The sequence below is a fragment of the Phacochoerus africanus genome, chromosome 2 (assembly GCF_016906955.1).
Source record: "Phacochoerus africanus isolate WHEZ1 chromosome 2, ROS_Pafr_v1, whole genome shotgun sequence".
NCBI classification, from domain to species: Eukaryota; Metazoa; Chordata; class Mammalia; order Artiodactyla; family Suidae; genus Phacochoerus; species Phacochoerus africanus.
The window spans coordinates 166,567,479-166,594,070 of NC_062545.1; the positions used below are offsets into that span (position 1 = coordinate 166,567,479).

General features: G+C 46.7%; 1 protein-coding gene across 1 annotated transcript in view; it reads right to left on the reverse strand.

The window, feature by feature from the left end:
• LOC125120783 (multiple epidermal growth factor-like domains protein 11) overlaps positions 1–11,743 on the reverse strand; it is a 192,434-nt gene extending 180,691 nt beyond the window's left edge. Inside the window, exon 1 of the mRNA XM_047769210.1 lies at positions 11,564–11,743. The gene's annotated coding sequence lies outside the window, so the exon portion shown is untranslated. The remainder of the gene's footprint in view (positions 1–11,563) is intronic.
• Positions 11,744–26,592: the final 14,849 nt, after the last annotated feature.

Sequence of the window (26,592 nt, forward strand, 5' to 3'; positions counted from 1 at the left end):
CAAGCTGATTCCCAAGGCCCTTCCTCTCTCCAACTTCTCACCTTCCGTCTCCCTGGGAGCCCAAGAGCCTGAGGCCAGCAGTTGCTCTGCAATGGTCCCCAGGACTGTCCACCAATCTTGGGGACCCACTCCTAATGCTGGGATCCGACAGGAACTAAGGCCTGGGCCCAGTCAGGGAAGGACGAAGTCAGCCACAGCCACAAATCTACAAAGTCCAGATTCACCCATCACCCCCAGGCTTCTGGCCTGCTGACCTGAGACACTCTATGTCCCCCTGGTCGCCTCGAGGTTTAGAAGAGAGGTCAGCAGAGAGCAGGGAACTCTAAGATCTAGTAAGGCCGTGATTACCCGTGCAAGCTAGAAAGGTTGCAAAATGCCATATTGATGGTTTTGAGTGTATTTCAGGGCCTCAGATTCTTTCCAAATTAATATTCATGGGGATAGGCATGCCATTTATTTGCATATGTAGATTGTTGCTCATCCACTGCAGGATAAAAAAGTTTGGGGGTGTTTTTATTTATTGTATTTATTTTAAGCTAGGATGATAAACCAGTTAAGTCAGGCAGGGGAAGGACAGCTTCCAAGGGCAGGAGTGGGTTTTAAATAATTTCTGCTCTGAGGAAAGGTGGATCCTAGATACACAGGGGTGAGTCACTCTGACCCTGACCAGCAGAATCAATTCCAGGACAGCTCTTCCAAGGTCATCCCATTAAGCCAATAGCTCAGGAAGCCCGGCCACATCCAGTGGCCCACACAAGCCTCTGGAAAACCAAGCCCACCACTGTCACTCAAGGTCATGGCTGAGAGGTAGGCACAAGTCTGGGGTGTGGCTTTCGCATATGTGCTACCGAAGCGAGCGCTGGGGTGCTACTTTAAGTGAGTCACTTGAGCCCCTGTTTCAGAGGATGCTAACCAGCTTTGCCAAGATGTTGTAAAATACACAACAGAGAGTCACGGCGATGGATGATGGATGGTAGTGATGGTCACACAACATTACAAAGTACTTAATACCAGTGAACTGTACACTTCAAAATGGTTAAGACAATAAATTTTATTCTATGCTTATTTTACCACAATAAAAATAAAATTTAAAAAAGAACACAAGGGGGAGGGAGTGGGACGGACTGGGAATTTTGGGTTAATAGATGCAAACTATTGCCTTTGGAATGGATAAGCAATGAGATCGGGCTGTATAGCACTGGGAACTATGTCTAGTCACTTATGATGGAGCATGATCATGTGAAAAAAAGAACGTATATATGTATGTGTGACTGGGTCACCTTGCTGTACAGTAGAAAATTGACAGAACACTGTAAACCAGCTATGATGGAAAAAATAAAAATCATTAAAAAGTACACAAAAACCTGAAAATATATGCAGCCAAAAAATGCTTGCCGAAGTGTGAAGCCCTAATAAAGGCTGTTAAGGCATCTTCTCTCCTGGGGTAACTGGTATCCACCCATCCCAGGCCCCTTCAGGGAAGACTCCACCTGCTGCCACAGCCATTCAAAGCCAACTGAAGATCTGAGAACCATTATCCTGCTTTTTATCAGCTTTGCTTCTCTTTTCTGCACCAAGTAACATCCTAATTACTCCACCAGAAAGCTATGAGTCCACTGTGAGAACCCAGAGGTTCCCACATTTCTCCAAAGTACTTTTACCCTGATCACTCAAAGCACTCTGAAGCCTGGTGAGGGGCCACAGGGAGGGAGGCAGTGAAGCCTGGTGGGAAGTTCAGGGGCTCTAAGTCATGCAGACCTGGCTGGCATCCAGACGCTGCCAGTGTCCAATGGAACCTTGACTGTTCAATCTCTCTGAGCCTCGACATTCTCATCTGTAAGATGGGGCTAATACTATTCTACTTATTTCTTGAGATAATGGTGAAGAAGAGGTTCTAACCGTGGTTTCTATTATTAGGATCTCAGAACAGTGAGCTGCAGTTCCAGCATTAACTCTTTCAGACCACTAGGGACGCTGTCTTGGCACACTTAACAGTTGTTCTCAAGTACCGAAGTACTGGTGTTGCGTTCATTTCAGTGACCAAGCAGTCACACTCAGTCTCAAGGCCCGGCTTTGCATCAGTGTCTGTTGCTGCACTAAAATTAAGTAGGGCTCTTTTAACTGTTGTGGGCTTATGAGAAAAAAGGACCACCTAACACATAAATGCTTTTGTGCCAAGGGCTGGCCAGATGACCCTTCAGCATGTCGTAGGAATAAAGATTCCAGCTAAGAAAAGCAGGAGGAGAGTTGAGTCTCCATAGGGCACATGGTGGAGGGAGCAACCAAAACCATGATCTTGTATCAAGGGCTGATTCAGTCTTAGCACGACAGCCTCTATCACGTTAAGTCAGTATTATTAATCTAAATGTTATTGGCTTTGGCTTTGTAGTTTGCATTTTAATTTATAAACTTGTCTGGGCTCTAAGGTTATGTATGAGTTATAAGCTTAAGTTGTTTATGCCTTATTTTATATATACATTTTTTAATATTACTATGTTAACAATTTAAGACAATGTCGAAGGTCTGTGGGAGGTATTCTCCCCCTTTAAAATGGAATCATCTGTACATTTCTCAAGTTTTAAAACTAATGGCCTAAAATTAATGCAGAGACCAACATTGGGGAGTAGCTAGAGTCCCTAAAAATCAGGGGTTTTGTTATTTTCTTCTACCATGGATGAGAAGAGGGGAGGTTTGGCTGAGAAGAAACTGTGATAGGTGAAGGTTAAGGGATCTGCCCAAGGTCATTCATAGGTCAGTCTCCACACTCAGGATTCCTACCTTGGCTGTCAGGGAGGTCTCTGGAATCTTGAGTGAGTTCCTTCCTCCTCTGCTCCTGAAACATCTTATTCCACTTTCATTGAACAATACAGGCTAATAAGGAGCCCAAGCGATCTTGGCTTTCTCTGCATCCCAACTCCTCTCCCTCCCCTGCTCAGAGCCAAAACTGCATCCAAGACCTGAGGAAAGGTGGATTCCTCCCTCTCCTAGCTCCAGGCAGAGGCTTGCAGAGGCTCCCAGCTCAAAGTCTCCAAGGATGTCCAGAATAGATTTCCCATCTATCATGAAGGGACAATGGGCACAGTGTGAAGACAGTTCCACCCACAAATCTCTGCAGAGCCCACCCCTTGCTCACCTCGGACACCAGCATCTTCAAGAAAGAGTTGTGGTAACGTCAGAGTTTTAAATGTTCCCAAACACACAAAAGAGGGTCTGAGTCTCGTCAGAGACAACAGGTGGAAGGAGGCAGGGGGACACGGCAAATGGGGAGAAGAGACTGGGAGAACAGGGCACCCGCAGGTCGAGAGAACGTCAGGAAGATGTATGAAATCGGGTGCAGAGGGAAGAACTCGACTTTGCCTCCCTCTGCCTCCCGCTGCAGAGCGAGCCTGGCAAGCCACTTAACCTCTCCAGCCTCCACTTCCTCATCTATAAAATGACAATAATCCTGACCTCACAGGGTGGTTACAAGGTTGGGTTAAAACAGTTTCTAAAAATCACCTAGAGTAGTGTCCGGCATACAGCAGACAGGCATTCATCAACTTGAGTCCCTTCTCCGAATTGAGGTTAAGGAAAAAAGGGTGAAGATTAACTGATTTTTCAGGTAAATAACCTTATTTCCCTATTTCTGTGATTTATTAATTCAATAAATACTCACTGAAGTGCTATGTGCTTGCGGCTCATACCTGGATACAAAGAAGGATCCACTCCGACCCCATCTCGGACCTCGATGGCCTTACATCCAATTGGGAAGACAAGGAACTTTCCAACAAAATGCTGAACAATGACCTGCGAGTGCATTATTAAGTACCGAATTCGTGCTGTAGGCAATAATTGCTACAGAAGTTCAGGGGAAGGAAAGATCGATGCTTCGAGATCACGATGGGCTCTGGTGGTCAGGGAAGGTCTAATGAGGATGCAGCTCTAACACTGGCCTTGAAGGAAAGGGTGATTTGACTTTGAAGCACAGTCAGACATGGTGGTGAGTCCTGGCAGGTGATGATAGGGAGATAGGACACAGGCAGGTTGCAGAGTCAAAGAGACTCCAATGTCTTTTGGAGGAGTTTGGGCTTCATCCAGTGAGTAGTACTATGGGGGAAAATGTAAGGTAACAGTGGATATAAATAATGTTTTAGGATGACTTGAAGAAGGGAAATAAAAGAGGCCAGGAAATGGCACCTCAAGCAACATAATGTGTCTGCAGCACAGATTCGGGAATCGTTGCCACCTCTGCACTAGAATGACAGGGAATCCTATCTGTGGAGCCCCACAGACTGTGCCTATGGGAAATGTATGTCCCCGTGACTCCCAGGCACTTTGCCCTGGGGCCGAGGTCAGAGCAGGAGGCCAGTGCCATCATGAAGCACAAGGTGGAAAGAATAGGAACAATGGGGAGGGCTTGGGCCAGAAAAGACGACCTTTGTGTTTTTTTGGGGTTTTTTGTTTTTTGTCTTTTTGCCTTTTCTAGGGCCGCTCCCTCGGCATGTGGAGGTCCCCAGGCTAGGGGTCGAATCGGAGCTGTAGCCACTGGCCTACACCACAGCCACAGCAAAGTGGAATCTGAGCCACATCTGCGACCTATACCACAGGGCACAGCAACACGGGATCCTTAACTCACTGAGCAAGGCCAGGGATCAAACCGGCAACCTCATGGTTCCTAGTCGGATTCATTAGCCACTGAGCCATGACGGGAACTCCCAGAAAGGAGGACTTATATTCAAGAAACATAATGAAGACAAAAGAAAGTTGGTACTTGAATACTGGACATAGAAGGAGAAGGCCGGCTCAAAAGTGTGGCTAAGGTTTTGAACCCAAGTATCTGGGAAGATGGAGCCGCCAACAAGAAGAATGAGGAATCCAGAAGGGCAGATGGCTTAAGTGACAGGAAGACATTAGATTTCATTTTATGCATATAGATTTTATGATGGCAGCCAGACATCATCATGCTTATCATCATAAGGATAATAATATCTAATCAGCAATGGAAATGTAGTATGAAAAGGTGATTGATTGATGATTGGGTCATCCAGGAGTGGAAACGAGGAATCCAAGACTGCCAATGAAGCCACCACAACTACAACAGACTGTGTTTGAACTGTAAGAGACATAAAAGATCTCAGAGTTCCCTGTGGCACAGCAGGTTAAGGATCTGGCATTGTCACCGCAAGGGCTAAGTCACCACTGTGGTGAGGGTTCAATCCCTGGCCCAGGAACATCCACATGCTATGGGGCACAGCCAAAACAAACAAGAGATATCATTTTAACCAACGGTCCCATTTTACAGCTGAGAAAAGAAAAACAAGAGGCAGCAAGATAGGCAGAAGGAGCTCATAATCCATCCATACCAAGATGCTGGAGTTCCAGTATGTGCTATGAACCACTTTCTCCAGGAAGTCTTCCCAAACTACTGTGGCTCCCACTGATGTCATGCTCCTCCTCCCATGGTCGGTCTGCAAGTCATAATCATTTATTTACTCTCTGGTTCTGTTCTCTGACTGTTTGATAGTCTACATGGTCTAGTCCTCACATGTCTCTTGCACTAGATCATAATTCTTTTATGTCAAAGAGCAAATCTTCAAATAATCTACTTCTTCTTATAAGTGTAATTTTTGAGTTAATTCAGATTTATCTTCCCAATAAATCCCCATTGCACAGAGGATTAAACTGAGGCACAAAGATGTGAAATACTGTGCTCAAAGTCACAGGGCTAAAAAGGAGTAGAGAGAATTCAAACCTAGGTCTTAAACTCTATAGCAGGTAAAGTTGGTTGCTCCTTTCTTCTTTCCAAAAGCATCGTAATTTTTTTTCCTTTCTGAGGCTCAACTCACAAATCAAGATTATTCTAGGCCAATTATGATGGTCTCCTTCCCTTGCCTGTGGTTGGCTTATGCATGGACATGTGACTCACAATTCCAGCTGATGTGACACGAGGGAAAGTCTATTGAGGGGCTTCTGGTAAAGGCTCCCCTCCTGCGTTTTCTGCCTCTGCACATTATCATAAGAGTGTCATATCTGGAAGAGTTACAGCCATCTTGGGACCTTGAGACTAAGGAAAAGATGAAAAGGATCTAGAACTTTGACGATGCTATTGAACCACTGAAAGAACTAAGCTTGGGGCAGATAGCCCACACCTGTTGTAGTGGGAGGTACTAAGTTCCTTATTGTTTCAGCCAGTTGAGTTCAGGTTTTCTGCTGCTTGCAGCCCTGACTGATACCCACTCCAATCAAGGGCTGTTGTCACTGTTGGTATCTGAGCCAAGCATTATAGGAGATATACAAGTAAAAGTCCTGGTCCCTGACCTCATTGTGCCTTTCCCAAGATTGGACATTCAGTGAGTGTTCTATATATATCTATATACAGTCTATGCATATGTTTTCTCTCTCTCTAAATATATACGTGTGTGTGTACATGTGTATATATATGTATATATGTGTGTGTGTGTATATATATAGTTTTTTCAGGGCTGCACCCGCAGTATATGGAAGTTCCCAGACCAAGGGTCAAATCAGAGCCATAGCTGCCGGCCACAGTCACAGCCACAGCCACGCCAGATCCAAGCCACATCCATGATGTACACCACAGCTTGCAGCAACGCTGGATCCTTAACCCACCAAGGGAGGCCAGGGATTGAACCTGCATCCTCATGGACACTAGTCATGTTCTTAATCCCCTGAGCCACAATGGGAACTCCCATTTAATCTATATATGATGCATTGATTCTCCCTTTTGTCACCATTAACAGGGCCTATATTCCCGGAAGGCATCTTTCTTCCCTTTACTCAGCCTCAGTGATTAGCTCCCAGTTTCAGCCTCCCATTCAGACTGTGGTTTCAACACTCCTGACCAGGTCCTTCCCCACTGGCTCCCCCTACCTCAAAGGATCAAGCTTAAAGCAAGGGACTTGGCCCAGAGACCATCAGTGAAACTCCACATTCCTAAACATTTGCTCTTTGAAATGTCTTTCTCAATTAGATCTCACCCAAATGTTTGAGAGTCAGGCTGACTTCCAACTTCCTACTCTAGAGCAGACATGTTGAGCCTGCATAATTACTGTAGCCAGCTTTATTTGCTATAAAAACATGGATTTTTTTTTTTTTTTGCTCCTTCTCAACTGTAAAATAATCAATAAATAGAATCCAGATGAAAAATGCCAGCATTTAGGAGAACAACTCTTTTATGGCTCTTTTCTTTTGGGTCTAATTAACACACTTGGGGATAAAATGTGCTGCTACATTTGCCAACCAGCAAAGGTGAAACATACACTCTCCTTTCCTCCTGCAGGGACACAGCTTCACATCAGGAACACAGGTAAAACAGACAGGCCGTTTCAAAACATTGTGAAATGCTCCACAAACAGCTATGGAAACCTGTGAGGTAGACTTCCTCCAACTCTTCTCTGTTCACACTGGCTGTTCAATTTTTTTTCTCTGTCCCCTAAGAACACATCACATAGTTGCTGTCAAATGAAACACGAGAGTCCCGTGAACAGGAGAAGCAATCTCTCTGATTTTTTTTTTTTTTGTCTTTTTAGGGCTGCACCCCCATGGCGTATGGAAGTTCCCAGGCTAGGGGTCGAATTGGAGCTACCAAATTCAAGCCATGTCTTCGACCTACACCACAGCTCATGGCAACGCTGGATCCTTAACCCATTGAAAGAAGCCATGGCTTGAACCTGTGTCCTCATGGATACGAGTCGGGTTCATTACCACTGAGCCACAATGGGAACTTCCCTGACTCTCTTTTAAATGAAGAAGACATGCCTTTTTGGACAATGACCACCTGAGCCATGAAAGTTTCATGTGGGGCTCTCAGAGTGGATGACACCTTTTCAATTATAACACTGCTATAATAAACCCCCACAGAGCCACAGGCCATGGAGTCTACATCCAACACAGGATACCTATTTGTTCCCTAATTATATTGCAATATATTCTCCCTGCATGTGTACTGATGAAGATAAAATATTCTTTTAATTCTATGGCCTCCTGCAGGGTAAAGGAGAGGGGACCATACATGGGCAAATTCTGGGAGTTCCTGATGCTAAATCACAGCCTTTGTTCCAGGCTCCCTCATTGCATAATCACTCAAGAAAATCACTCACTTTCCCTTATTCTAACACAGCGGTTCTCTCTTCGTGGTCCAGGGGCCAAGATCATCAGCATCACCTGGGAACTTGTTAAAAATTCAAATGACTATGCCCACTCCCAGACCTACTCAGTCAAAACTTTGGGACTGGAGCACAGCAATCTGTGTTAAAACAATCCTTCCACGTTTACGTCTGAGAAGCACTGGTCTACAAAACTGGAAGGAAAGAGCATCATTTTAAATAGAATCAGGGACCAGGAATACCTGGACTCTATAGGGCCTGGGCTCCTTTCTGAGCATCTGTCTCCATCTGCAGAGTCAGGGCTCCATTTATCCATCTGTACAATGGGGCTACGGGGTTCACCGAGAAGCTGTGGAGGCTGGAATTTAAGAGGTTCGCAGTTACCTGGCACCAGTCTCTATGGATACCTAGCAAGATCACAGTTGCCAATACTCACCAGCTCCCTCCCGCCATGCTCTGACTGGCAGAAGCTCTGCAGAGCAGTCCTCCAATGCCATATCTAAGGTCATCATTGCAGCTGCCTCTGGGTTACCCTTGGCAACCAGGAGCCAGTGGTCATGGAAGCCCACAGATCACCAAACCTCATGGTCAGTAGTTTCAAGCCTTTTCACCTTGGAGTCTTGAACCACTAAAGTGGCTTGGGATTATTTTTGTTATATTGTCCCATTTCAGCACATCTTTAGACACCTTTGTGTATTTGCCTCTGCTCTACAACTAGACTTTAAGCCTGTGGAGGAGGACACCTAGGAGGTCATGGTCATGAGGTAGAGGACCCTGCCTGACTGCTTCATTGCTGGCTCCCCAAGGCCTGGACCAGTGCCTGGCACAAACTAGGAGCTCAAGAACTGCTTGTTGACTAAACATTCCTAGCACAGTAAATGCTCTGCCTACAGTAAGTCCAACAGTATCCCCAAATCTTCGAGTATCTAAATTCTAAAAGTTATGGCTGGGAAAGGTTTAAAGAAAGTGACTTGAAACCCCAGGGGACAAGGAGAAAAGGGCGAAGCAAGAGCCTATTTCCCAGCTGGAGCCACAACCCTTGGTTCACGGGTGCTGACTTCCCGGCCAATTGCTTACCCAAGGTCTGGAAATAGAAGACCTCCGGGCCAGGTTCTGAGCTTGATTCTAAGCAGCTGGTTCTTGCAGCTGTCGTAGCGCTTCTCACCTCAAAGGCCAGATTCCTACTGGTCGTGATGCTGCTGTCTTTTAACCAAACACTTAACAAGAGGTGACCTTTCCTACCCCTAAGTGATTTAAACCTTGTGCTCCACAATCCTTCTTCAATTAGAAATCTCAGGCTCAATTCCAAATCCTCCCTCCAGGAATTATCCCTAATCCTGCTCTCTCCAAACATTATCTCACCTGGGAAGCCTATACTCACTTTCTCAGCTACAAAACAGTGGAGGCTTTTTCCCTGTGGATTGCATTTTTCCCAGCTGGGGAGAGCCTTAAGGGCCCCTTTACCTCCAGACTTCGGTGCAGGAACAAGATAGATAACCAACCAACACTAAGTGATTTGTCCTAGGGGATGATCACAGCACAGCACCTAACAAGGGACCAGTCCTCTGCCTCTAACCTCACGCACACCCAGTCCTCCCGTCTGCAAAGGGCTTATAGTGGATGGAATGGGAACACTTGCCCTGTGTTGAGAAAGTGGTTAGGGACAGCACAGAGTACCAGAAAAAGCCCTAAACTAGGAATCTGGGGACCTGGTTTGCATTCTCTTCCACACTTTATTAGCTCTAAGGGAATCCTTTCACTTCTCTGGGGCTTCCTTTGCAGATCTGTGAAATGGGAGGAAGAGGTGGAGACCGAAGTCAAGGACCTTGAATTTCTCGAGGCTTAAATAGCATGTGAGCAACGGAGGAAGCTGGCGCGTGGTGAGAGAAGCCGATCAAGTGGCTGAAGATCAATGCCCTCTGGGGACCCCGCCCAACCTTCAGAGGACAAGGGCCGAGAGACACTCTCCGCAAAGCCCTCAGCTCTCGGTCCCTCTAAATCTTTCGAGGGAAGCTTTCCAACAGCACTCCAACAAAGAGGGCCGCGGAGCCGGGGCCCCGCTAGCTCCGCGGAAGCTGCACGAGGTAGAGAATCCTGCCTCCCGGACCCTGGGAGCTAAAGGACACTCGCCCCTCGGCAGGCTCCGAAAGCCTCGGCCAGCCTTGGCTCGCCGTCACCTGGTCAGGGTATTAACCCGTGCTTTCCCGGCAGAGCGCGGAAAAGGCGCTAAAGCCTGGGCACGAGTACCCTGGCCAGAGCGAGCTGAGATGGCCAGGAGCCCAAACCACCCAAAGGCCTCCTTTAACCTGCATGAAGGCCCTGCTCTATGCGCTCCCGGGGCGGGGGGAGTGGTAGGAGGGACAGCGGGAGATTCTGTAGCTGAGCCTCTGGAATATTTTTCTAAAGAACACGACAACATTAGAGAAGTCAGACCAGCCTCGCAGCGCAGGCTAGCGGGGACGGATCCCGAGAAGCGGCTACGATAGGATGGAGTCCCGGAGTCCAGGTCTGGGAGAAAAAGCCAGGGCTCCGGGGTTCCGACAATAGTCAAGACGAGGTGCCGCGCTCCCAGGTTCCGGTCGGGTGACGGTTTCGTCCCACTCATGGACCTCGACCCCCGCAAGAGACGATTTTCCTTATTTTTAGTCGTATTTTTTCTAACAATTAGGAAAATAAACCAAATCCAAGAGGAAGGTGGCTGCGCTCTTCGGCTTTAAGGGGCCACAACCACCACCCACCCCACCTCCAATACCACCACCCAAGGCTGGGTGAGAAGTTTGGAACTTCGGGACCGCGCTCCAGGTGCGCACTGGGAGTGACTCGCATCTCTTAACTTCGGGAGCTGAGGTCGCCGCGGGGGTGAAGGAGGAACATCCGAGAAGTAGACCCAAGTGGCCTGCGCCCCAGACTTCCCCAAGAGAGTGGGGAAGACCGGATGAGAAAGAAAGGAAGGGGATATACGTTTCGTTTCGCGCCTCCAAAAAGCAAAAGTGCACATGGCACCGGCCGGGGTTCGGCGGCAGCGAGGCGCACCGCTAGGCACCGCGGGGCACCTGGCAGAGCCTCGCAGGCTCTGCGCCCGGGCCGGCTCGGGGTGGGAGTTTCCAGACTCGGGCGGGCGGGCGCCCTCCCTGGGACAAATGCGCCGCGCTGCTGCGCTCCGGTCTTCCCCCGCCGCGGGCGCTGCGTCCCGACTGCGGCCAGAGAGCCCGCGCCTGCCCACGCCAAGGGGCCCCCACGTCCTACCGGACCCCTGGCGGTCTACCCGCACTCACCTCCTCCCACCCCCAACTCGGCTTCCGCAGTCCGGACCTCGGCAGGACTGCGGGGATCCAAGGAGCAGGTGGAAAGTTAGTCGCGGGGATGGAAAGCCCCTTTCCCGGTATCAGAACCCCCAACCCCCGTCTCCCCGTGCCCCCAGCGCTCCGAGGCCTCGCGGTCCCTGTCCAGTCACCTACCTGCTTCGCGGTTCGCCCCGGGCTCAGCCAGCCAGTCGGGGTCCTGTTGTCGGGAGCCCGAGACGCGCCGGAGCGTCGGGCTAGGAGCCGGAGCTGCGGGCAGCCCAGAGCCAGGCAGCGGGCGGCGCGCACCGGGAGCGAGTGAGCGAGTCGGCGGGCGGCTGGAGCCGCGACTGCTGCTGCCGCCGCCGCCGCTGCCGAGCCAGCCGCCACCCCCTTCGTCCCTCAGCCCCTCCCTCTCTCCTTCCCTCCCAGCCTCCCTCCTCCCTGCTCGAGGCTCCCTCCCTCCTTTCTCCCCCCACCCTTTTTTTTTTTTTTCTCTTTCTCTTCGGTCCTTTCAGTCCCTGCTCTCTCGCTCGCTCTTGCTCTTTTTCCTATGTTTCGTGTCTCTCTCCAGCTTTCCTTTGGTTTCTTTTTTCTCTGATTCAGTCTTTCCTAGCCTCTCTTCTCGCCTCCCTCCACCCACCCCCCACCTTTTTGTTCTTTTGCTCGTTTCTCTCCGTTTCCTCTTTTCTCTCTCTAGCCTTTCCCTCTTTTTGCCATTTTCTCCTCCGTTTCACCTTTTCCTGTGCTTTCATCCCTACTCCCCTTCTCCGTCGGGTGGGTCAAAGTGGCCTGCGTGCCATCGCTTCCCAGCTCGAAAGGATCCCACCCTGGAGTCCGGGGCCACGGGAGCCCAGAGCAGTATTGGTGGCAGGCTAAGGAAGGATGGAGAGGGACCCGCCAGGGCTAGAGATGAGGGATTGAGAAACACCTGGATGGGGAAGGGGTGGGGCGTGGCGGGACAGCAAGAAGGCCAAGAACTCAGAATGTCAGGGCCCTAGGCCTGCATTGCTGAGCCATGCCCAATAAACGGAGGAAACTGAGGCCCAGGGAGAAGAGAGCAGGGACTTGCCTTGCTGAGGTCTATTCCACAGGCAGGGCCTGCCTAGACCATCTCTGCTCCTGGCAGCTTGGGAAGGGCTCCTCCACTGATCCCGGAAATGCAGGTGCCAGATGCCCATCCACTCCCAGCCTCTCTGCCTGGCCCAATTCCCCAGGTCCCCAGGGCCTCCAAGAGGAAGACTTCTCCCTCCCACAGCACCTTAGGACATTTCACTGCCCTACAACATTCCTAGGGGTCTGAGCCAGAAAGAAGGGGAGGACATGTCTCCATAGTCACAAAGGGAACCCCTTCTTCCCACCCCCACTCTTCTCCAAGCACTTCAGGACTTATCAACTACTCCTCCTTATCAGGGATGGAGTAGCACCAGGGTGCTTTGCTGGTGTGGTTTGTCTCCTTTTCTCCTTGAACAGCAAGAGCAGGAAGGCCCAGACGTGGGAAAAGGTGCTGAACACACCCTGGGAGAATACTTTTTTGTGTGAATAAAGCAGATTCATTCTGAGGCTTTGGGAAATGCATGTCTGTACATGTGTCTGAGCACCTAGCCCACTCAGGTCAACTTCAATAATGGACTTCATTGTGGGTATGACGGGCAAGTTCTGCTCAGGGCTGGGACTAGGTTGAAGCCAATGAGACACACCTAAGACACAAAATGTAAGGAGGTACTCACTTTCTGGGTTATGCAGACAAATCTTAGGGCTGTCACCAACCAGCTATGTCATCTTGGTCCATCACTGCCCCTCTCTGGCCTTCTGTTCCCCTACCTGACTATGCAGAGGCTGAAATGGATGTCCTTTAGGGGTTTCTCCAGCTCTGAGGGGCTGCAGGTTGTGGGTATCAGAGATGATTAAGAGAATGGGTTCTAACTTTCTGGGTTTGTATTCCTGCTTTGCAACTGACTGACAGTGACACTGGACAGCTACTTAACCTCTCTAACTTCGGTTTCCCTATCAGTAAAATGTGGATGATAACAGTGCTGTGGCCCCTGTGAGGAATAAACCAAATATTGCACATAGTAGCACTTGATAACTGTTAGCATCTCATATAAACGTAGGGTTTTGTTTGTGGGTTTTTTGTTTGTTTGTTTGTTTGGTATTTTAGGGCCACACCCATGGCATATGGAGGGTCCCAGGCTAGGGGTCCAACTGGAGCTGCAGCTGCTGGCCCACACCACAGCCACAGCCACACCAGATCCTAGGCTCGTCTTCGACCTAAACCACAGTGCTCGGCAACACTGCATCCTTAACCCACTAAGTGAGCCCAGGGATCAAACCCATGTCCTTATGGATGTTAGTCGTGTTCGTTAACCACTGAGCCATGACAGGAACTCCCAAGGTAGGTTTTCGACTATCCTGTCTACATCTTCACATTGCCTTTTGGATTATGAGTTGTAAATCCCATCTTCTCAAACTTCAGTTTCAACAGGTTTGGGGAGGTAGGCAGTTCCTCCTGGATAAGCAGTCCACCCTGCTCAGCAAGCAGATGCATGGGACGCAACATGCTTCTCCATCTCTCACTCGCATTCACACACTATCAGCTGTGGACTGTATGGCTGAGGCTTGCTGGGCCCCCTCCACACTGAGCTGCGAATGGCCTGGTTTTCTGCCATACTCTAAAAAGCCACGGATCTATTAAGCTGCACCTTCTCTATTCAGCTGGCAGGCCTCCAAGGACACATGTCCCAACAGAGCCAGGAACACTTTTAGCAAACATCTCAGAGGGGCGGCTCCGGGTCATGTTGGAACCCACCATTCATCATTCGTTAGCCAGTCCCTGAGAGCCTGCTTATGCCAAAGACTGCTTTGCACATCCTACTGCTGTATAATGTTCGACCCAACGGCAATAAGTTTATTTTGGAAGTTATGACAACATCTAGGACTAGGCTACTCATCCGAAGGCACAATCTGAGACAAAAGTCCACTCTTCTAACGATAAGCCTTGGAGTTCCTGTCGTATCTCAGCAGAAATGAGGGCATCTGAAGCCCAGTTCCACCTCCACACACTTCAGCCTGGATAGAGGCGGGAGGTGAGGAGGTGGGTAGGAGAACCTCATCCTTCTCAGAAGCTTATTGTCTGAATGCTGGTCTGCGGGGCAGAATGTCCAGGCTCAGACCATGCTGGTCCACACCTTTCCCTCGCTCGGGTGTGCAGGAAATTCCCTTTGTTTCCTTCCCTTGTCCTCCTTCCTGGCTGAGGGATCCCCTTTTCCCCATCCCTCTTCCTGCAGAGGTCTGGCTCAAAGGCCCAGGGAGGAACATCCAACACCTACGGGAATGGCTGGAATCTGAATGGTAGAAATATTGTAGGATCTTTAAACTCATCAAGAGAAAATGTCTACTTTCCCACCAGACTCTAAGGTATTTAGGCCTTATTTACTTTCAGATCTATTACAAAACCTTGCATGGGGCCCTGTTTTGCAAAAAGATTAAGTAAAATATTTAGAATTTTTTGGAGTTCCCATCGTGGTGCAGCGGAAACAAATCTGACTAGGAACCGTGAGGTTGTGTGTTCGATCCCTGGCCTCGCTCATTGGGTTAAGGATCCGGTGTTGCTGTACCTGTGGTGTAGGCCAGCAGCTACATGTCTGATTCGACCCCTAGCCTAGGACCTTTGTGTGCCTCGGGTACAGCCCCAAAAAGCCAAAAAAAAAAAAATGGGATTTTTTTTTTAAAGGGGGACACCTGCAGCATATGTGAGTTCCCAGGCTAGGGGTCGAATAGGAGCTGCAGCTCCCCACCCACACCACAGCCACAGCAGTGCCAGATTCAAGCCATGTCTGCAGCCTACACTGCAGCTCGCCACAATGCCAGATACTTAACCCACCCAGTGAGGCCAGGCATCGAACCTGCATCCTCATGGATATTAGTCAGATTCTTAACACACTGAGCCACAACAGGAACTCTAGATTTTTTTTGGGGGGGGGTCTTTTTAGGGACTCTCTCGCGGCACATGGAGGTTCCCAGGCTAAGGGTCAAATCAGAGCTACAGCTGCTGGCCTACACCACAGCCACAGCAACATCAGATCTGAGCCATGTCTGTGACCTACACCACAGCCCATGGCAACACCGGATCCTTAACCCACTGAGGGAGGCCAGAGATCGAACCCAAAACCTCATGGTTCCTAGTCGAATTCGTTTCCACTTTACCACAATAGAAACTCCTAGAATTTATTAATAATGCCTATATATGGTCTCATTTAAAACTCTCAAAAATGCTATCTAGCAGGCATTATTATCCCCTTTCCAAAGGGGAAACTGAAGTTCTAGTAGAGTAACTTACCCAAGGCCATGTAGCTAGAAAGTGACAACCCAAATTTGAACTCAAGCTGTTTCTTCTTTTTTATTAAAAAAATATTTTATTAAAGTATAGTTGATTTACAATGTTGTCACAATTGCTGATGCACAGCAGAGTGACTCAGTCATACACACAGTCACACACACATACACACACATAATTTTCCATCATGTTCTATCCCAGATTAGATATAATTCCCTGTGCTATACAGTAAGACTTTATTGTCTATCCATTCTTTTTTCTTTTTCTTTTTTTTTTTTGTCTTTTTTTGCCATTTCTTGGGCCGCTCCCGCGGCATATGGAGGTTCCCAGGCTAAGGGTCCAGTTGGAGCTGTAGTCACCGGCCTATGCCAGAGCCACAGCAACTCAGGATCCGAGCCACGTCTGCAACCTACACCACAGCTCACGGCAACGCCGGATCCTTAACCCACTGAGCAAGTCCAGGGATCAAACCTGCAACCTCATGGTTCCTAGTCAGATTCATTAACCACTGTGCCACGACGGGAACTCCTATTGTCTATCCATTCTAATGTAATAGTTTGCCTCTACTAACCCCAAACGCCCAGTCCATCCCACTCCCTCCCCCTCCCCCATGACAACCACAAGTCTGTTCTCTATGTCTGGGTCTGTTTCTATTTTGTAGATAGGTCCATTTGTGCCATATTTTATATCTCACGTATAAGTGATATTATATGGTATTTGTCTTTCTCTTTCTGACTTCTTTCACTTAGTATAATAATCTTTAGTCGCATCCATGTTGCTACAAATGGCATTATTTCATTCTTTCTATGGCTGAGTAGTATTCTATTGTATATATGTACCATCTTCTTAATCCATTCCTCTGTTGATGGACAATTAGGCTGTTTCTATGTCTTGGCTATTGTGAATAGTGCTGCAATGAACATAGGGGTGCATGTATCTTTTTGAACTCAAGCCTTTTGAAAGCTCTGTCCTCAACGCCATAGAGTGTCTCACTGCAGGACTGGGACAGGGTAAGACAAGTGAAGGGCCAACTCTACATTCTCACGACCCTGAGAAAAAGCAACCATTGGATACTTGCAAAGAATTAGAAAGGACTGTGGGATCCCTGTTTCCTAGCAAGGGACGAAGAAACTGAGGAGCAGGCAGGATCTAAGGCAACTCAGCAGTGTTATATCCGCACACATAATACACACTAACACAGTACACCCAGCACATCTTCAATATACCCACACACAACAATCCTGCTCAGGACACAAATTTCTAGGAGATAACAACCCAACACACCTACATACATGCCAGTACAACCCAAAATGCCTTCATGTGCATATAATACAACTCCTGCACTCACTTAAAAAACAGGGGAAGGGAGTTCCCTAGTGGCCTAGTGGTTAAGGATCTGGCATTGTCACTGCTGTGGTTTGGGTTCAATCCCTGGCCCAGGAACTCCTGCTTACCATGGATGCTGCCAAAAAAATTAAAAAATAAAAGTAGGAATTCCCATCATGTCACTGTGGAAACTAATCCAACTGGGAACCATGAGGTTGCAAGTTCAATCCCTGGCTTCGCTCAGTGGGTTAAGGATTTGGCATTGCTGTGAGCTGTGGTGTAGGTTACAGACTCGGCTCGGATCTGGCATTGCTGTGGCTGTGGTGTAGGCCAGCAGCTGTAGGTCTGATTTGACCCCTAACCTGGGAACCTCCATATGCCACAGGTGTGGCCGTAAAAAGACAAAAACATAAAAATAAAATTAAACTAAAATAAAAGTATCTAATAATTTAAAAAAAAACAGTAGAGAGGATCAAGAAAAAACTCAAATGGTATGACTCTTTTCACAAGCTTTTTATGAACCCACAACCAGCAATCGAAGTCTTAATTAACTTGGTTGTATTTATTAAATCATGTTCAATATTTAATAACTTTGAATACAGATTGAATATTTAATGAGATTGGAAGAGATCTATTTACGCATAAACGTCAGAAGTGCCAATTGATTAGAATTGAGAATCAAATTGGTGACTCATTCTCAGAGGCTAGTGCTAGAGATCTCTGAATTCTACATTTTCATGGGTTTCCTTAAGTTATAGGTATCATCATGAAATTACTATGCTATTATTGTTGTGATGCTCCACTATTAATGACTATTATGCAGTCCCAAGAAATGTGGCACTTAGACAATGAATTTTCTTGCATCCAGGAAAACTGGGATTGGGTCTCATTCTCTTTCCTTCATGTTTACTAGGAAAGAGAACACGTATGATGCTGTGAAATCCATCTTGTCTTAAGCCCTTAGTCTTTTTTTTTTTTTGTCTTTTTGCCTTTTCTAGAGCCGCTTCCCACGGCATATGGAGGTTCCCAGGCTGGGGTCGAATCGGAGCTGTAGCCACAGGCCTACACCAGAGCCACAGCAACGCGGGATCCGAGCTGCGTCTGCAACCCACACCACAGCTCACGGCAACGCCGGATCCTTAACCCACTGAGCAAGGCCAGGGATCCAACATGCAACTTCATGGTTCCTAGTCTGATTTGTTTCCACTGTGCCACCACAGGAACTCCTTAAGCCCTTAGTCTTAAGGCACAAGATGATCTAGAAGGAATTTATGTGGCATACTTTGTCCAAGACCAATTTGTCCAAAAGAGGGAACTCTGCTTTGTGCACTAGAGACAAGCAACATGAATTTCTGAATCAAAATAAGAGAATCAGATGCAAAATGAAGATTTCTGAGGCATCATGGAGATTCAGGAAAATCCTTGGAGGATCTGAAATTCTGGAAATCAGTGAATGAACTTGGCATATCCATATGTGCAGATATTACATAAGTCATGGTTATATCATTGATGCTATCTGGGTAAAAGTAATTATAAATGTGGTTTGTTAGGGGCCAAAGTTAAATTGTTGGAAATAGTCCCTGTGCCACAGCAGTCAGCAGCTCATCAGGCTAGAAACTACTTACATACAAAAGAACAAATTCATTCTCCATCAAGGAACTCGTCTAGCCCACACACCTTTGTCATATTCTGATTTGCTTTGATTTGGGGTCTAAAGCAAATGTAAATAAATGTTGTCAAAAGAATAGTAACAACAATAAAGCATTTGGTGGAGAGTAAGCCTCTGACTCAAGTTAGTGTCAACATACACTGATACCACAGTATTTTCATTTTATTTGCAGCAGATAATTGGGGAAACTATACCTCTAAACCCTTCTCCCTCTCCCTGCCTTCAATAATCCACTGCCCTGACATCCTATCTGATAGCCACACTGGTTTACCAGCATGTCCTGAATTCAACACAGTGTTCTGGGCTCCCTGATTTTATTTCTGCTGTTCTCAGATCCCTTTCCCATCTTCTCTCAAGCTTGGCAAACTCTGGTCTCTTCCTTTAAAAGTCTACTCATTAGGAGTTCCCTCGTGGCCCAGAGGGTTGGGGATCCAGCTTTGTCACTGTTGTGTCTCTGGCTATAGCCGTGGCATGGATTCCATCCCTGGCCCGGGAATTCCCGCATGTTGTGGACATGGCCAAAAAATAAGTAAATTCAATCAGTCAATCAATCAATAAGTCTGTCATTGGCAAAGAATTCTTGGCCCCTCACCCTATCTGTTTACCTACTTCAATTTGCACTTTTCTTTTTTTCTAATTAGCATTTCTCTCACTGTCACTTGACAGTGGCAGTGAATTCCATAAGATCATTTCAATATCTCCAGTGTCTAGCACAGTGCCTCGCCATGTTGGATGGATGGGATGGATACTAGGACTTAAATGGATGCATGGATGGGTGGATGAATGGTTGAACTTGGAAATAAAGGTACAGGGGTTTTACTTATGAATTTTTATCCTTCGACTTGAGTTGAGCAAGGTGTTGGTGTAGGAACCATCTTGCTTTCCAAGAAACTCATAAGGCCACTCATTCTTAGGTTGAAGTCAAAGCTCAAAGAGGTTAGCCACTCCTTATCCCTTGTGTTTTCATCCAACAATCATTTATGAAGTTCTTACTCTAGGCCAGGATCTCCACTCACTGCACTGAGTTACAATCCAATTACTGAATCAACCCAAGGGGATCTCTAAGGGTGCACAGGGTCCAGGGGCAGCCTCTTTTCTCCAGCCGTGTTGGCAGTCTCCCTGCAGCAACCAAGAGACTTCAAGGGAAGCAGAAGAATCTCCTCCCCAGGAGGGGGGTCTGGGATTCCCACCCAGTGGTAGTTGGATTTGGCAAATCCTTAGCTTTTTATAAGCGCCTCAAATCCTTTGTGGAAGTAGGTAGGGTATCAACTTGGTTCTTCCACATAAAACAAACTGCCCTCTTCCTCTTCAGCTTCTTCTGCCACCACTCCCTGCTCTGCACTGGATCCTCCAGCAAAGCTAAAAGTCCTGTGGCCCTGTGTCTAGAAGAGCACAAGCTCCATGAGAAAAGGGACTTTGTTTTGCTTGCCACCATATATTCAGCACCTAGAACAACACCTGAAACATAATAGGCCATCAGTGAATGTTGGTGGAATTAATGAATGAATAAGATGTCATAACTTTTATCTTTGCTAGTGATGATCTTCTGTTTGGAATTCCCTTCTATCTTTCTTCAGCCTAACTCTTACTCATCCAGTGGGCAACATAGGTATAGTCTCCCCTGGAATGTATTCCTTGAAGCACCTATAGGCTGGACAGAACATTCCTCCTCTGAGTTTCCTGGCACCCTGTGCATAGGCCTCTCTTATCACCAACCTCAGCATACCGCATTTATCTGTTATGTGTCTGATTTCCACACTGACTGTGAGATCTTGAAGCCAGGAACCATATGCTATTCATCTTCATACCCTCAACTCCTTGGCAAAGTGTCTGGAATGCAGAAAGCGCTCTATAAAGATTTGTCAGGTTAAACTAAACAACCCCAAGTGGATGCAGGTTGGGTCATACCAAATGTGACTGCTGATTCATCTGGTCATTTGGCAAATATTGATTGAGGGCCTACGATGTGCCAAGCACTATCTAGGTACTGGAGAGCGAGCTCTGAGCCAAACAGACAAAAATAATGATAATGATGGTGCTTGTCAATTAGACACAACCTAGATATCTTATCAGCTTAGCTAAGTAGTGTGTAGAGTCAATATGTAGCCTGTTTTCAGCTTCAGCTTTAACCATAATATTATTTAAGTTTAGGCAGGAAATTCAGGTCCTAGTAACTCAATAGTGTCTCTTTCCTGGGTCTCATGGTCCCCGCCCATGTAATGAACACATTCTGTGGTTTCCCATGAGATATTTTGATATGTGTTTATACAGGGGCCTCTGACATTCCTTGCACATTTTAAACTTTCAGTCATTTGCCTAGAAACACTTTGCAAATAGCATTAAGTATTTCAAGGCTTAGAAAACACTTCACAATTGCACAAAATACATTTGTGTTTAAGATCCCATGGTAAATAAAAAATTAAAGTTCAATCAGCTTTCAATTCAGTTGAAATTCAATTTGCCTTTACATGCCTTTCATGGATTTCTTTGATCAAACCCACTACCTATATTACATTTAACAGATTTTTATTGAGTCCTTCTATGGTGTCAGGTACTGTAGTAGGCGCTAAAGAAAACCAAGATTAATAAGACATGATCTTGACCTTTAGAGAGCTCCCAGTTTAGCAGGAGAGACTGAAACATACCTTACCTCCTGGAACACGTGAGACAGAGACATTCTGCAACCGAGGTATACAGAAGATGCTGCAAGAGTGAGGAGGGAGTTCCCGTCGTGGCGCAGTTGTTAACGAATCCGACTAGGAACCATGAGGTTGCGGGTTTGGTCCCTGCCCTTGCCCAGTGGGTTAAGGATCCGGCGTTGCCGTGAGCTGTGATGTAGGTTGCAGACGCGGCTCGGATCCCTCGTTGCTGTGGCTCTGGTGTAGGCCGGTGGCTACAGCTCCGATTCAACCCCTAGCCTGGGAACCTCCATATGCCGCGGGAGCGGCCCAAGAAATAGCAACAACAACAACAACAACAATAACAACAACAACAAAAAGACAAAAAAAAAGAGTGAGGAGGATAAACATCTCCATCTTGCCCCGGGGAAGTATTAGGGAAGGCTTGATGGAAGTGGTGATGCCTGAGTCGATCCTAAGTCCATGAGTAGAGTTTGACAAACAGTGAGGAGAAGGGAAAGGCTAGAGAGAGAAATGGCACGAGCACAGTGATTGGAGGCGTATGGTCCAGTCTCAAGTGATACTTGCCACGGGCAGCTGGAGCAATCATATCTGCAGGGGAAAGGAGAGAAAAAGGTGGCAAGGTCAGCTGGACTCGGATATTAACTCATAATAAGTTAAAATTTTATTTCGGAGATAATGGAGACTATTATTAAAGCTTAAATGTTTTACAATTACATGATATGTTTATGTAAATATTATATGTGTTTTAAAGACACTATTCTGTCACCCCCCAAAAAAAAACTGTATAAAGACCAACACTATCAGACTTTTATAGTGTTTCCTGTGTGTCAGAGGGCACTGTACTAAGTGCCTGATAAGCACTGTCACATCTCTTCACAAAACCTTGAGATGTAGGTACCAGGGTGCCCATTTTACAGATGTAGCAATAGAGGTTCTGAGTGGTTAAGTCTCCCAGCTGGTCTCTAGCAGACTTGGAACTTGAAAGTAGATGGATCTGACTTCAAAGCACAGGATTTTTTTTTTTTCTTTTTAGGGCCACACCTGCAGCATATGGAGGTTCCCAGGCTAAGGGTTGAATCAGAGCTATAGATGCCAGTCTACGCCACAGCCACAGCAATGCAGGATAGAAGCCAGATCCTGAACCCACTGAGCGAGGTCAGGGGTGGAACCTGAAACCTCATGGTTCCCAGTCAGATTCGTTTCCACTGTGCCATGACAGGAACTCCCAGAGCCCAGGATTTTAACCTCTAGGCTGTGGCTGCCACTTGTACAATTTAAAAATTCAGGAATGAGGGACTTACTAAAATTCTCTTTTTAGCCTTCTTATATATCAAAAATCAAAATGATCACACTCTTTAACCCGGTAATGAGATTTCTGGTAACAAATCTTAAAGAAATCATCAGAAATTCACCCAAATATGCGTGCACAAAGATGACTATTGCAGTGTTATTTATAATAAAGAAAAGTTGGAAGCAACCTAAGTGTCCACCATTCGCGAAAATGCTCATTATAAAGTGGTGGAGTATGGAGTTTCCGTCGTGGCTCAGTGGAAATGAATCTGACTAGCATCCATGAGGACGCAGGTTCAATCCCTGGCCTTGCTCATTGGCTTAAGGATCTGGTGTTGCTGTGAGCTGTGGTGTAGGTCACAGATGTGGCTGAGATCTGGCATTGCTGTGGCTGTGGCATAGGCCAGCAGCTACAGCTCCAATTTGACCCCTAGGGACCTCCATATGCTGTGGGTACAGCCCTAAAAAGAGAAAAATAAAATAAAAATAAAGTGATGGAGTATAGGGTCGAAAATTATATATATATAATATATATATATAGTCTGAACTGTGTAAATAAAAAATGCACAGCAAAAAGATGGAAAAGACACACATTAAAATATAATTAAGCAGTGACTTCTTCGAGGAGGTTAGGATTTTTTCCCCACACCACATTCCAAATTTTCTGCATTTAAGCCACCTCATTCTTGAAATCAGGAAAAAAATAAAATTAAAATAAATTTTATTTTTTAAAATAAAAAAATCCAGGAGTCTCCTGGTGGCTCTGTGGGTTAAGTATCCTATGTTGTCACTGCTATGGCTTGGGTTCGATCCCTGGCCTGGGAAGTTACTCATGCCCACAAGCAGGGCCAAAAAAATAAAAATAAATAAATAAATAATCCATCCTGGTCTTGATGGGAGCTGGGTCAGCCAGGGCAGTAGGTGAAATCAGAGATGTCACAGCCATATCACCTCCCTGCCCCTGGATCCCAGAATGTGTAGATATCAAGACATTGACTGAGCCAGTTCCCTGGCTGTGGCATGCAAGGGTCTGAATTCAAACCATTTCATTCACTCGCAGATTCATCATTCATCTTAAAATCAAAAATATAAATTGCAGTGTTCTTGCCATTTGTTGAACACTTCTGTTAACTACCATGGTGTTTGTTCTCTGGCCTGATGGCGTTAGTTCCTCAGAGAAGATAAGGAAGGAGGAATAAACAAATCCAGAACCTTAGGGCCCAACCTGGGAAATGATCTGGTTAAGCGCTAAAACTTACTCTAAGATTGGTGGGCCCTCTCAGAGGAATTGGAATTAAAGCTAATAACCCAATTTGGAATAATTTAAAGCTCTTTTTAGGGAAGTTTTTGACTCAATTGGGCTCATTATGCACGAGTTTAATGTGTAACAATTTGTTCCTGAAAGCTAACATTATTGTTGGCAATAAAGATAGGAAGTGGAAATAAGTTTCCAATATGGAAAGCAGATTTATCTCTCGTCTCACATGGACTTGTTCCGGGTCTCTGCTTATGAATCACACCGTGCTCCCCTCAGTAAGATGCTGTCCATGCAGTTGGTTATGATAAATGGCCCGTAATTGTGAATCTGATATTGGTTTTCAATATTGAATTTATCATTCTGTCCTCTTAACAGATATTAAATACTTTTAAGAATTTATCCATTTGCCTGATCCATCTGTGATTTTTCAATATGTAAAATTTATTAGTTTCCTAGTTTTTGAGATTTTAACGGCCGACAACATCATTAATAATGCTGAGTAATGGAGCTGACCTCTTTTAAACCTCATTCCCTTCCACTAATCCAGAACATCCAAATTGAATGAAAATGTATCCAGTGTAGGAACCTGAAAAGAAAACGGCTACCGTGGGGTGCCTGATTTGAAATGCGGCTCCCAGGGGGCTGGTCACCCCTTCACCTCCCTCCCAGGCCCCCAGAGGGAGCCAGGTGAGGTGGTGGTCTGTGCCTTTGCTGTCTCCTCCTCTCACTGGAGGAGCCAACTCAGGTGGTCCTCCTCTCCCTGGGCTGCCTCAGTTTCTTCAGCACAGGGTGATTGATGATCACAATAATGCAGCTTGTCTGGCTCCCTCACGGAGAGCGCTTTGTGAATTAATGGAAGCTGTGCACTTGAGGACGGCTCCACCGCTGCCCTGGACCCCTTGGCTCATCAAGCTTGGCTGGGAAGGATTCCTGCCTTTTGCTGGGGGGATAGTGGGAAGGACGGCTGAAAGATGTCAGGCTGAGGAAAAGAGAAACGGGGCTGTGCAGAATACCAACAACAGTGCAGGACGTCCCCTGACCCCTGGCTCTGGGTGTTTCAGGCCATCCCTGAATGTTGCCACCAGAACTGAATGAGGCTAGCCCAGGGGCAGAATTTGGCTGGGTTTTCTTTTTGCTGGGTTTTGTAGCCTACGAGACTACATCTCATGGTTTCTGTAGTGTCCACTGGGTTAAGTGACACTTGGAGACACATAGGCCTGCAGAACTGAGCTTCTAAGGTTGGGGAACACATTGGTCACCAGCCACGGGGGTCCCCTCAGCTGGGGCCTGGGAAGGGGATGGAGCCAGGGCTGTGCACACATGCAGAAAGACAAAGAACCTTCTGACAGGCCTAGGGATAGACAGCAAGCAGCCCAGAGAGCGGTCCAGCCGAGTCTCTGGTCACATCCATGGAAGGCAGAGGCTCACCTTCTTAGGGCAACTCCAGATAAGCAGCCTCACTACTGCCTCCGACCTGTGGATAATTGAAAACTAACTGCCTTTCTTTCCCTGGAGGCCTAATTTCATATTCTTGTGGCGGCCCAATCGACTTTTAGTCCAATGCAAATCGGCTTCCTTGGAAGTTTTGTCTATTTAAGGATTATAGACCAAGATCAAACCTATCAGAAGAAATCAGGAGCTGTCAATAGGGTCACTGAGAGGTGGTAAGTTTCCAAAGGGCCCCTGAGTCAAGAAGAAACTTCTTTTTTTACTGCAAGCCAGAGGGCCACCTGCTTCCAGACCTGGCCCTCATGTCCCATATTAAATAAATTGTCCCAGCCAAGACCAGAAGCCAAGTCTCCAAACTCCCTGGGTTGTTCTTTTTCTGCCCTACCAGGACATGATTTGCAAACTGTTATAAAGGAAGATATGCCTTCCTGAATCCCAGGCATTTCACAACATTTTGTAGATTCAGCTCTTACTCCCCAGGTCTTCTGCTTTCCTTTTCATATCAATGGCTTAACCACCTCTCATACCCATCCCTCAACACCAAAAGGGAATTTTAATCTGACAAATGTTTATTGAGTATCTATGAGTGCCTGGATGCTTAACACAGGGCAAACTGCTGTGGAGACACAAAAAATATATATAAAATAAAGTCTCTGCCCTGAGGTAGAGCTAGTAATGGCACTGCACTTAATAATCAATTATGAAACATTTACTGCATGCCTGGCACTGCAAAGATACAGGATAGTCCTGCTTAGTCCCCTCCCAAGGAGCTTACCTTATTAGAGAGAGATCTTAAATATACAAACCACGACTGTTTTTTTTGTCTGTTTGTTTTCGTCTTTTTAGCTCTGCACCCGCGGCATATGAAGGTTCCCAGGCTAGGAGTCGAATTGGAGCTGTAGCCACCAGTCTACGCCACAGCCACAGCCACACCAGATCCGAGTCATGTCTGCAGCCTACACCACAGCTCACGGCAATGCTGAATCCTTAATCCACTGAGTGAGGCCAGGGATTGAACCCACAACCTCATGGTTCCTAGCTGGATTTGTTTCCACTGTGCCACCACAGGAACTCCCTATAAACCATGACTTTTTATAACGAAATGTTATGTTGTGTGGTTGAGGCAATGAGTACAAACAAGTTGGGCAGGATCAATGTAGGCTGGAAATAATCAGAGTAAATCCTATGGAGGAGGAGGCAATGAAAAGGAGCAGGAGATAAGAATGGGATGGAGAA